At 60.7% G+C, this 12,500-nt stretch overlaps 1 long non-coding RNA gene and 2 other non-coding genes across 3 annotated transcripts in view; 1 reads left to right on the top strand and 2 right to left on the bottom strand.

Moving 5' to 3' along the window:
* Positions 1 to 12,500, top strand: part of LOC142791904 (uncharacterized) — a 41,101-nt gene that overhangs the window by 22,575 nt on the left and 6,026 nt on the right. The window lies entirely within an intron of this gene.
* On the bottom strand, positions 514 to 666 carry LOC142791920 (5.8S ribosomal RNA). Its single transcript, XR_012890503.1, has one exon. It is a non-coding gene; the product is annotated as a 5.8S ribosomal RNA (ribosomal RNA).
* LOC142791938 (small subunit ribosomal RNA) lies at positions 2,386 to 4,200 on the bottom strand. Its single transcript, XR_012890520.1, has one exon. It is a non-coding gene; the product is annotated as a small subunit ribosomal RNA (ribosomal RNA).

The raw sequence follows: 12,500 nt of genomic DNA, 5'->3' as shown, positions 1-12,500 counted from the left end.
CGTTCCCTGTTCGCGCGGCAAAGCCTGGAGGAGGCACGGCCCCGCAGCGTGTTCGAGCGCCCGGTCTACGGGACACCCTGCTTACTTCGAGGGCAACAAGCGCAACGCAAGGCTGCGATCTCGCGCACTTTGCGCACGGCTGGAGAAGCTTTGCTGGCCGGCTTTCGCTCCTCGTGTTTACCGTGCGTTAAAGTTGCGCGTCCGTGGCTCTCGCAGCTCTTGCGCGCCCGGTCGCAGAGAGGAGTACGCAACCTCGACCGCACTTTCCCTGCAGGCTTCCTTCCGACTCGAAGTCCTGCGGCGGTCTCAACGAGGTGCCACATCCTCAATGCAGTCGGTCGCCCCCGTTTCGGTTGGGCTCTGGCACGACGGTCGCCACCGTCTCGCCCTTGAGTGGCCGCTGTTGGCGCTCGCTGTGAGGTGTTCAGCGTGCTGTCCGTGTTGCCGACGCGGTCAAAACGAGTCGACGGCTCACGTTCCCTTGTGCGCCGAAGGCTCTCTTGATATGTGATCCGACCCTCAGACAGACGAAGCCAAGGGAAGACCCAAGGCCGCAATGTGCGTTCAAAGAATCAGTGCTCAGTGTGTCCTGCAATTCACACCAAGTCTCGCAGCTGGCTGCGTTCTTCATCGACCCGAGAACCGAGTGATCCACCGCTTAGAGTCGTGAAAAAGTGTTTGTTCAATTCCGTACAGTCAAAACCAAACGTTTCTGGCACTCGGCCAAACAGTGGCCAAGAAGGGCGCTTTTCAGCGCACGCTTGGACTCCAAAACTCTGCCGCGCCTTTTTCGGCTGCCGCAAATCGAGCAAACGGTGTGTTTCGGACGGCGTTTCGCTTCCGCTACTTGCGAGTGCTTTCGTGGTCCACCCCTCTATAAATACTCGGGAGGCGTCGAAGCCGGTTCTCCAAGCCGGACCCGTAGGTATCGTTGTGTGCTCGCTCTCATTGGCCCGCCTAACCAGAAAATGCCTGCGGTACACCCATTTGGATAAGAGTGCACGCAGATGCGGGCCTCGACGGCTACACATTTCCTCGGGCGGCCGCCTCCCGGCCTCCGTGGAGCGCGGGATGCACGGTCCCATCGACAAGCCTCTCCCGTTTTTACCGTGGCGTCGCGGTTCACCACGGCGGGCGGGTCGGTCTCCTCCGCATAAAAAGGGGGACCCCCGCTTTTTGTTCCACGAAATCGCACAAGCTTTTTTCGCATCCACGGTTTGCCACCGCACACCAAAATGCCGATCCGGCTGCCTACTTTAGCCAACAGGTGGAGCCAGGCGCGCCGTACTTGCGCGGCACTTCCCACGTCCACCGAAGTCGGTGCCAAGGACCACTTTCGGCGCCGGAGCCGCGTACGAGCCTACTCGAGGCGGAAGAACGAAGCCAGCAAGGGCCTGGCCGCAAGTGCGTTCAATTGTCGGGACGTCCAAGTCCCTCGTTCTTCCGTGCTTCCTCTTTCGGCAAGTCGTTGCGGCACCTTCCCAAAGCGCGCAGACCCGCTAATCGCGACGAGCGCGACGTGGCCGTGCCGCCTTTCCCTCGGCAGCAAGCAAAACGCCTGGCAACGTCGACGCTCCCCTAACCGCGATCTCGCACCGTGTTTCGTGTGGCGAATTCAAAAGCCGGCCGGCGCTGCTGCAACCATTACGGTCGGTACGCATACGCCGCGGAGGGCGGGACGGTCATCGGAGCGTGCGGTTCCTCCATCGAGTACTGCGCACCTCGGCCGTCGCATCGCCGTGCCATGACCGGCCGCGCGTCAACGCGAACCGGTGCCAGCGAGATCCCTCGCCTGCAAGAACCGACCGGCAGCCTCCGTCACCCGAGGACGCGGAGGCGCTTGCCGCGGACGGCGGGACGGTATGCACTGGTGCACAGCGGACCCGTCACATCGCCAGTTCCTTGACCGACCGCCGACGCTTGTGCCGTTCCTCTCGTACTTGGCAGTCGCCGCGCGATTGTCGGGTCTCGTTCTTGCACGCTCGAACGGTCGGGAGGGCACTCGGCTGGCGTTTCGGGAACGCGCAGCCTCGCCTTCTACCGACGTAACCACGACTCGCCGTTCGCGCTCCGCCGCTCCTGTTTACAGTACTAGGCGGTCCCGCAGCGGTCGGGTCGCGCATTTCGAGCGCTTCGAGCCACGGTGCAGTGGCGGGTCGAAAGCCGACCTATGAGTGCGTTGCGCCGTTTGTACCCGCGTCCGCCACCTGGCCGACCGTCCAAGGTCGCGGTGTTGGCGTCCGCTGGGCGCAACAATTTGTCACGGGGTGCCGCTCCACATTCAGGCAGCCCCGTGGGGAAAAGCCGACCCCGCGTCCAAACGGGGTCAGCGGCAGAAAGTGTCGGGCGCAGACGCAGCTGAGGCGCTCACCCTTCACAATCCGTTAATGATCCTTCCGCAGGTTCACCTACGGAAACCTTGTTACGACTTTTACTTCCTCTAAATGATCAAGTTTGGTCATCTTTCCAACAGACCGGCGCAACCGAAAGGCCGCGCCGGACATCGGTCCGAAGACCTCACTAAATCATTCAATCGGTAGTAGCGACGGGCGGTGTGTACAAAGGGCAGGGACGTAATCAACGCGAGCTTATGACTCGCGCTTACTGGGAATTCCTCGTTCAAGGGGAACAATTGCAAGCCCCTATCCCAATCACGAAAGAAGTTCCACGGGTTACCCAGTCTTTTCAGACAGGGATAAAGACACGCTGCTTCCTTCAGTGTAGCGCGCGTGCGGCCCCGGACATCTAAGGGCATCACAGACCTGTTATTGCTCTGTTTCGTGCGGCTAGGAGCCGCTTGTCCCTCTAAGAAGGTTGTAAGGTGCTGGGAACCCCGCACCTATTTAATAGGCTAGAGTCTCGTTCGTTATCGGAATTAACCAGACAAATCGCTCCACCAACTAAGAACGGCCATGCACCACCATCCACCGAATCAAGAAAGAGCTCTCAATCTGTCAATCCTCCCAGTGTCCGGGCCGGGTAAGTTTTCCCGTGTTGAGTCAAATTAAGCCGCAGGCTCCACTCCTGGTGGTGCCCTTCCGTCAATTCCTTTAAGTTTCAGCTTTGCAACCATACTTCCCCCGGAACCCAAATACTTTGGTTTCCCGGAAGCTGCCCGCCGAGTCATTTGAGTAACTCAGGCGGATCGCTGGTTGGCATCGTTTATGGTCAGAACTAGGGCGGTATCTGATCGCCTTCGAACCTCTGACTTTCGTTCTTGATCAATGAAAACATTCTTGGCAAATGCTTTCGCAGTAGTTCGTCTTGCGACGGTCCAAGAATTTCACCTCTAGCGCCGCAATACGAATGCCCCCGTCCGTCCCTCTTAATCATTACCTCGTATTCCAAAAACCAACAGAACAGAAACGAGGTCTTGTTCTATTATTCCATGCAAGTTTATTCAGGCGACTCGCCTGCGTTGAGCACTCTAATTTTTTCAAAGTAAAAGCACCGGCCATCTCGAGGCACACAATGAAGTGCACCAAGAAAGAACCGGCATGATGTTCAGTCCGAGCCGTCGCATCGGGTAGATGCACTACTCGTCTGGAACTGAGATCCAACTACGAGCTTTTTAACCGCAGCAGCTTTAGTATACGCTATTGGAGCTGGAATTACCGCGGCTGCTGGCACCAGACTTGCCCTCCAATTGATCCTCGTTAAAGGATTTAGAGTGTACTCATTTCAATTACGGGGCCTCAAAAGAGTCCCGTATTGTTATTTTTCGTCACTACCTCCCCGTGCCGGGAGTGGGTAATTTGCGCGCCTGCTGCCTTCCTTGGATGTGGTAGCCGTTTCTCAGGCTCCCTCTCCGGAATCGAACCCTGATTCTCCGTTACCCGTAACAACCATGGTAAGCAAGTAACCTACCATCGAAAGTTGATAAGGCAGACACTTGAAAGAAACGTCGCCGGCTCGTGGCCATGCGATCAGCACAAAGTTATCCAGAGTCACCACACAATACGGGCCGAAACCCGATCGATCTTGGTCTAATAAAAGCACCCGTTACCCAAAGGGCTCCAGGCTCACTGCATGTATTAGCTCTAGAATTGCCACAGTTATCCAAGTAGGAAGAAACGATCTAAGGAACCATAACTGATTTAATGAGCCATTCGCGGTTTCGCCTTATTTCGGCATGTACTTAGACATGCATGGCTTAATCTTTGAGACAAGCATATGATTACTGGCAGGATCAACCAGGTAATCGTTCGACTGCGCGTCCGTCCTCGCCCTCGGCGGGCCGGACGCAGTCTGTGTGCGGCGGAGGCCACCTTCAGGCGCCCCAACACGCTTATTTTGCACTCCGAGATGACGGCGTTCGAGCTCGCTACGGCACAACCTTCCCGAAAGACGAGTGGGAGCCGTGCGGCAAGAAGCACGTTCATGCTCGCTCTTTTTCGTTGCATCGACTCGGTCGCGCCGTGCGGGTTGCCCAAGCCCGCTGCACTGTCGGTGGACCGGCCGGAACTAGCAACGGAGCCGAGACTGCAAAGCCGCCAGACGACGGGTCACGCCCGCGTCTTCGGCGCTTTCGCATCTGAATCGCCCGAGGACGACACGGAACACACCTCGATATCGTGGTAAAACGGCACCGTCCGACAACCAGCCCCTAACGCATCAAGCGGATGAGGCTGCAGACGACTGCCGTGGATTCCCCTGGAGCAGACCCGAGGACACGCTTGACGAGGCCGAAGCCCGCCGCATATCAGACACCCGGTCGCTTTCGCGTACGCCGCTCACGAGAACCCCCACATAATAGCAGCGATAAGTACCCAGACCTCCTTGGGCCCTAATACGAGCGTACTCGAGAAAATTTCACCGCGGGTGTGCCCCGAAACGTGTGGCATGTTGAGCGTGCCACAAGTCTACGTCGCTCTCAAACCCGCCGAGGTCGTAGAATTTGCGACCCTACTCACGAAATTCCCACCGAGGATACGGCCGCAAACGTACCGCACCTTGGGTAGGCCACGAGTTTGTGCAACACTACGCTGACGGCACAGCACCGAGGTCGTGCGCGCACGCACGGGAAAATTCCGCCGCGGTTTCTGCCGAAAACGTGAGGCACCACGACTCTCCGCAAGTTCGCGTCGACTGCGAAAGACCGAAGTCGTGAACGACGTGTCCGCTACTCGCCGCCGACACGCTGGACACCAAACGTACAACGACTCGACGGCGTCGTAGAGGCCCACGACGCGGTTTTCCTTAACGACGTCTCGGCGTGGCACCGACAGGTTAGAACGGCCGACCAACGTTCCCTGTCCGCCGTTCGGCTCAGTCGAAGGGCTCGGCGACTTCGGCAACGCTGCGAAGCCGCACGGTGACGCACGCCATGTCCCCATTTTTTTTTTCTTTCTGCGTCTGCCGGGGTGCCCCTATAATAGCAGCGATAAGCACCCAGACCGCCGTGGGTCGCTCGCCCCGGCTGACGTGGTTTTTCGTACTCCTGCGGCGGTCGCCGTCAAGCACGTCCAAATACGCTACTTTCGTGGGCGCATTCACGCTCTTTCGCTTCGCCGGAGTGCCAGCACTCACTCTGCCAAAAACGGCGAACATCCGAGCGGCGGTTCCCACTTTTGCGTCGGCGTCGCAAACCCCGCCCCGGCAGACGAGGTTTGCCGTACTCGTGCGACGGTGGCCGGCGGGCACGTCGAAAGACGCCGATATCGTGCGCGAATTGGCGCACCTTGGCTTCACCGGAGTGCCGCCACTGACTCCTCCAAAAACGGCGAAGATCCGAGCGGCGCTTCCCACTTTCGCATCGGCGTCCCGAACTCCGCCCCGGCTGACGCGGTTTACCGTACTCGTGCGACGGTCGCCGGCGAGCACGTGGAAAGACGCCGATATCGTGCCCGAATCGGCTCCGTTCGGCTTCGCCGGAGTGCCAGCACTGGCTCGGCGAAAGACGACGAACATCCGAGCGACGGTTCTCACTATTGCGTACGCGTCGCAAACCCCGCCCCGGCAGACGCACTTTGCCGTACTCGTGCGACGGTCGCCGGCGAGCACGTAGAAAGACGCCGATATCGTGCCGGAATCGGCCCCGTTTGGCTTCGCCGGAGTGCCAGCACTCACTCGGCCACAAACGGCGAACATCCGAGCGGCGGTTCCCACTTAGCCGTCGGCGTCCCGAACTCCGCCCCGGCAGACGCGGTTGCCGAGCTCGTGCGACTAGCGACCGCGAAGCCGTCTCGCGACGCCGCTTTCGTGCGCGGCTCCCACTGCGACCTGGGTCACCCGAGGTCGACGAGCAAAAAAGAATGTCGAAAAAAATTTTTTTTTTTTTTTGCGTCTGCCGGGGTGCCCCTATAATAGCAGCGATAAGCACCCAGACCGCCATGGGTCGCTCGCCCCGGCTGACGTGGTTTTTCGTTTTCCTGCGGTGGTCGTCGTCAAGCACGTCCAAACACGCCACTTTCGTGGGCGCATTCGCGCTCTTTCGCTTCGCCGGAGTGCCAGCACTCACTCTGCCAAAAACGGCGAACATCCGAGCGGCGGTTCCCACTTTTGCGTCGGCGTCGCAAACCCCGCCCCGGCAGACGAGGTTTGCCGTACTCGTGCGACGGTGGCCGGCGGGCACGTCGAAAGACGCCGATATCGTGCGCGAATTGGCGCACCTTGGCTTCACCGGAGTGCCGCCACTGACTCCTCCAAAAACGGCGAAGATCCGAGCGGCGCTTCCCACTTTCGCATCGGCGTCCCGAACTCCGCCCCGGCTGACGCGGTTTACCGTACTCGTGCGACGGTCGCCGGCGAGCACGTGGAAAGACGCCGATATCGTGCCCGAATCGGCTCCGTTCGGCTTCGCCGGATTGCCAGCACTGGCTCGGCGAAAGACGACGAACATCCGAGCGACGGTTCTCACTATTGCGTACGCGTCGCAAACCCCGCCCCGGCAGACGCACTTTGCCGTACTCGTGCGACGGTCGCCGGCGAGCACGTAGAAAGACGCCGATATCGTGCCGGAATCGGCCCCGTTTGGCTTCGCCGGAGTGCCAGCACTCACTCGGCCACAAACGGCGAACATCCGAGCGGCGGTTCCCACTTAGCCGTCGGCGTCCCGAACTCCGCCCCGGCAGACGCGGATGCCGAGCTCGTGCGACTAGCGACCGCGAAGCCGTCTCGCGACGCCGCTTTCGTGCGCGGCTCCCACTGCGACCTGGGTCACCCGAGGTCGACGAGCAAAAAAGAATGTCGAAAAAAATTTTTTTTTTTTTTTTTGCGTCTGCCGGGGTGCCCCTATAATAGCAGCGATAAGCACCCAGACCGCCATGGGTCGCTCGCCCCGGCTGACGTGGTTTTTCGTTTTCCTGCGGTGGTCGTCGTCAAGCACGTCCAAACACGCCACTTTCGTGGGCGCATTCGCGCTCTTTCGCTTCGCCGGAGTGCCAGCACTCACTCTGCCAAAAACGGCGAACATCCTAGTGGCGGTTCCCACTTTTGCGTCGGCGTCGCCAACCCCGCCCCGGCATACGCGGTTTGCCGTACTCGTGCGGCGGTGGCCGGCGGGCACGTCGAAAGACACCGATATCGTGCGCGAGTCGATGCTTCTTGGTCTCGCAGGAGGGCCGCCACTCACTCCTGCAAAAACGGCGAAGATCCGAGCGGCGCTTCCCACTTTTTCGTCGGCGTCGCAAACCTCGCCCCGGCAGACGCGCTTTGCCGTACTCGTGCGACGGTCGCCGGCGAGCACGTCGAAATACGCCGATATCGTGCCCGAATCGGCCCCGTTTCGCTTCGCCGGAGTGCCAGCACTCGCTCGGCCAAAGACGACGAACATCCGAGCGACGGTTCCCACTATTGCGTACGCGTCGCGAACCCCGCCCCGGCAGACGCGGTTTGCCGTACTCGTGCGGCGGTGGCCGGCGGGCACGTCGAAAGACGCCGATATCGTGCACGAATTGGCGCTCCTTGGCTTCACCGGAGTGCCAGCACTCACTCGGCCAAAAACGGCGAACATCCGAGCAGCGGTACCCACTTAGCCGTCGGCATCCCGAACTCCGCGCCGGCTGACGCGGTTGCCGAGCTCGTGCGACTAGCGACCGCGAACGCGTCTCGCGACGCCGCTTTCGTGCGCGGCTCCCATTGCGACCTGGGTTACCCGAGCTCGACCAGCAAAAAAGAAGGTCGAAAATTTTTTTTTTTTTTTCTGCGTCTGCCGGGGTGCCCCTATAATAGCAGCGATAAGCACCCAGACCGCCGTGTGTCGCTCGCCCCGGCTGACGTGGTTTTTCGTACTCCTGCAGCGGTCGCCGTCACGCACGTCCAAATACGCCACTTTCGTGGGCGCATTCGCGCTCTTTCGCGTCGCCGGAGTGCCAGCACTCACTCTGCCAAAAACGGCCAACATCCGAGCGGCGGTTCCCACTTTTGCGTCGGCGTCGTAAACCCCGCCCCGGCAGACGCGGTTTGCCCTACTCGTGCGACGGTCGCCGGCGAGCGCGTCGAAAGACGCCGATATCGTGCGCTAATTGGCGCTCCTTGGCTTCTCCGGAGTGCCGCCACTCACTCCTCCAAAAACGGCGAAGATCCGAGCGGCGTTCTCCACTTTCGCATCGGCGTCCCGAACTCCGCCCGGGCTGACGCGGTTTACCGTACTCGTGCGACGGTCGCCGGCGGGCACGTCGAAAGACGCCGATATCGTGCCGTAATCGGCCCCGTTTGGCTTCGCCCGTGTGCCAGCACTCACTCGGCCAAAAACGGCGAACATCCGAGCAGCGTTTCCCACTTTCGCATCGGCGTCCCGAAGCCCGCCCCGGCAGACGCGGTTTGCCCTACTCGAGCGACGGTCGCCGGCGATCACGTCGAAAGGCGCCGAATTCGTGCACGAATCGATGCTTCTTGGTCTCGCAGGAGGGCCGCCACTCACTCCTGCAAAAACGGCGAAGATCCGAGTTGCGCTTCCCACTTTTTCGTCGGCGTCCCGAACTACGCCCCGGCTGACGCGGTTTACCGTACTCGTGCGACGGTCGCCGGCGGGCACTTCAAAATACGCCGATTTCGTGGGCGCATTCACGCTGTTTCGCTTCCCCGGAGTGCCAACACTCACTCTGCCGAAAGCGGCGATCATCCGAGCGGCGGTTCCCACTTTTGCGTCGGCTTCGCAAACGGCGCCCCGGCAGACGCGCTCGTGCGACGTACTCGTGCGACGGTCGCCGGCGAGCACGTCGAAAGACGCCGATATCGTGCTCGAATCGACCCCGTTTCGCTTCGCCGGAGTGCTGCCAGTCACGGCGCAGAAAACGGCGAACAAGTGTTTTTTTTTTTTTTTTCCTAGAATTTGTGTTATAGAAGGCACATTTGATATCGGACGATAATTTTCAACTTTATCACGCGCACCGATTTTCGTGTAGAGGTTTGCAAGTTTATGGGAATTTCTCCACTTGGAATAATGCGATTTAGTAGTACTACGAGAACTTCATGGATGTACTCAAGGGTACGGGGCAAGTCAGTTACGTCAACACCTGCAGATTTTTTACACTTCAAACTGAAAATTGTTGGTTGTGAGTCCTCGTGTGATATTAAAGGCCGATTCGCTAACACATAGAACAAAGAAAGAAAGGAAGAAAAAACGCCCGCGCTCGCTCAAGAAACCTGGGTTCGCAACAAGTGGCAACAACAAGCAACCGAGCGAGTGCGCCAAAACCCGTGGCGGCCGAACAAACGCGAAGTCCCAACCGCGTCAGCCGGGGCGGCACGGGACAGGAAAAATCACTTCAGCCGGGGCGGCGGGGCACCGAATAAACCTCGTCACCTCGTCGCAGGATAAAAGAGGAAACAAAAAGTCTAAACAGCGTCTGCTGGAGCGAATGCGTAATAAAACAACAACAACAACAAAAAAAAAAAACACCCGCGCTCAAGAAGTCTGCAATCACCACAAAAGGCGACTGTGACCGAGCAGCGTCAGCCGGGGCCGTGCGGAAACGGAAAAACCGCGACTACCGGGGCGTCGAGGCACCGAAAAATCCACTTCAGCCGCGGCGAAAAAAAAAAACAAAAAGAAAGACGGAGGGGGGGGGGGGAACCACGTCTGCCGGGGCGAAGGAAAAAAAAAAACGCGTCTGCCGGGGCGAGCCCGGGTGCGGCACCACCGGGAAAACTGTGGCAAACAGACATGGCGATCGAGTGAGTGGGCCGCCAGCCAGGCTCAGCCAAAAAGTGCAAAGTCCGAACTGCGTCAGCCGGGGCGGCAAAAACCACGTCAGCCGGGGCGGCGCAAAAAACCGCGTCTGCCGGGGCGGCACGAAACCGCGTCAGCCGGGGCGGCGCGAAAACTGCGTCAGCCGGGGCGAAAGAAAAAAAAAAAAAAACGCGTCTGCCGGGGCGAGCCCGGGTGCGGCACCACCGGGAAAACTGTGGCAAACAGACATGGCGATCGAGTGAGTGGGCCGCCAGCCAGGCACAGCCGAAAAGTGCAAAGTCCGAACCGTGTCAGCCGGGGCGGCAAAAAACCGCGTCAGCCGGGGCGGCGCAAAAAACCGCGTCTGCCGGGGCGGCACGAAACCGCGTCAGCCGGGGCGGCGCGAAAACTGCGTCAGCCGGGGCGAGCCCGGGTGCGGCACCACCGGGAAAACTGTGGCAAACAGACATGGCGATCGAGTGAGTGGGCCGCCAGCCAGGCTCAGCCAAAAAGTGCCAAGTCCGAACTGCGTCAGCCGGGGCGGCAAAAAACCGCGTCAGCCGGGGCGGCGCAAAAAACCGCGTCTGCCGGGGCGGCGCGAAAACCGCGTCTGCCGGGGCGGCGCGAAAACTGCGTCAGCCGGGGCGAAAGAAAAAAAAAAACGCGTCTGCCGGGGCGAGCCCGGGTGCGGCACCACCGGGAAAACTGTGGCAAACAGACATGGCGATCGAGTGAGTGGGCCGCCAGCAAGGCTCAGCCAAAAAGTGCTAAGTCCGAACTGCGTCAGCTGGGGCGGCAAAAAACCGCGTCTGCCGGGGCGGCACGAAACCGCGTCAGCCGGGGCGGCGCGAAAACCGCGTCTGCCGGGGCGGCACGAAACCGCGTCAGCCGGGGCGGCGCGAAAACTGCGTCAGCCGGGGCGAGCCCGGGTGCGGCACCACCGGGAAAACTGTGGCAAACAGACATGGCGATCGAGTGAGTGGGCCGCCAGCCAGGCACAGCCGAAAAGTGCTAAGTCCGAACTGCGTCAGCCGGGGCGGCAAAAACCGCGTCAGCCGGGGCGGCGCGAAAACCGCGTCTGCCGGGGCGGCACGAAACCGCGTCAGCCGGGGCGGCGCGAAAACTGCGTCAGCCGGGGCGAGCCCGGGTGCGGCACCACCGGGAAAACTGTGGCTAACAGACATGGCGATCGAGTGAGTGGGCCACCAGCCAGGCTCAGCCAAAAAGTGCTAAGTCCGAACTGCGTCAGCCGGGGCGGCAAAAACCGCGTCAGCCGGGGCGGCGCAAAAAACCGCGTCTGCCGGGGCGGCACGAAACCGCGTCAGCCGGGGCGGCGCGAAAACTGCGTCAGCCGGGGCGAAAGAAAAAAAAAAAACGCGTCTGCCGGGGCGAGCCCGGGTGCGGCACCACCGGGAAAACTGTGGCAAACAGACATGGCGATCGAGTGAGTGGGCCGCCAGCCAGGCACAGCCGAAAAGTGCCAAGTCCGAACTGCGTCAGCCGGGGCGGCAAAAAACCGCGTCAGCCGGGGCGGCGCAAAAAACCGCGTCTGCCGGGGCGGCACGAAACCGCGTCAGCCGGGGCGGCGCGAAAACTGCGTCAGCCGGGGCGAGCCCGGGTGCGGCACCACCGGGAAAACTGTGGCAAACAGACATGGCGATCGAGTGAGTGGGCCGCCAGCCAGGCTCAGCCAAAAAGTGCCAAGTCCGAACTGCGTCAGCCGGGGCGGCGCAAAAAACCGCGTCTGCCGGGGCGGCGCGAAAACCGCGTCTGCCGGGGCGGCGCGAAAACTGCGTCAGCCGGGGCGAAAGAAAAAAAAAACGCGTCTGCCGGGGCGAGCCCGGGTGCGGCACCACCGGGAAAACTGTGGCAAACAGACATGGCGATCGAGTGAGTGGGCCGCCAGCAAGGCTCAGCCAAAAAGTGCCAAGTCCGAACTGCGTCAGCCGGGGCGGCAAAAAACCGCGTCTGCCGGGGCGGCACGAAACCGCGTCAGCCGGGGCGGCGCGAAAACCGCGTCTGCCGGGGCGGCACGAAACCGCGTCAGCCGGGGCGAGCCCGGGTGCGGCACCACCGGGAAAACTGTGGCAAACAGACATGGCGATCGAGTGAGTGGGCCGCCAGCCAGGCACAGCCGAAAAGTGCTAAGTCCGAACTGCGTCAGCCGGGGCGGCAAAAACCGCGTCAGCCGGGGCGGCGCAAAAACCGCGTCTGCCGGGGCGAATGCAAAAAAAACAAAGAAAAAAGCCCGCGCTTAATCAAAAGAAAACAAAGAAAAAAGCTTGCGCTTAATCAAAAGAAAACAAACAAAAAAAGTTCGCGCTTAAGCCTGGCGGTGGAACCACCGGGGCAAACAGACCTGGCGATCGAGTGAGTGGGCCGCCAG

The sequence above is a fragment of the Rhipicephalus microplus genome, unplaced genomic scaffold (assembly GCF_043290135.1).
Source record: "Rhipicephalus microplus isolate Deutch F79 unplaced genomic scaffold, USDA_Rmic scaffold_199, whole genome shotgun sequence".
Taxonomy (NCBI): Eukaryota; Metazoa; Arthropoda; class Arachnida; order Ixodida; family Ixodidae; genus Rhipicephalus; species Rhipicephalus microplus.
This window is presented reverse-complemented; position numbering and strand designations above follow the sequence as displayed.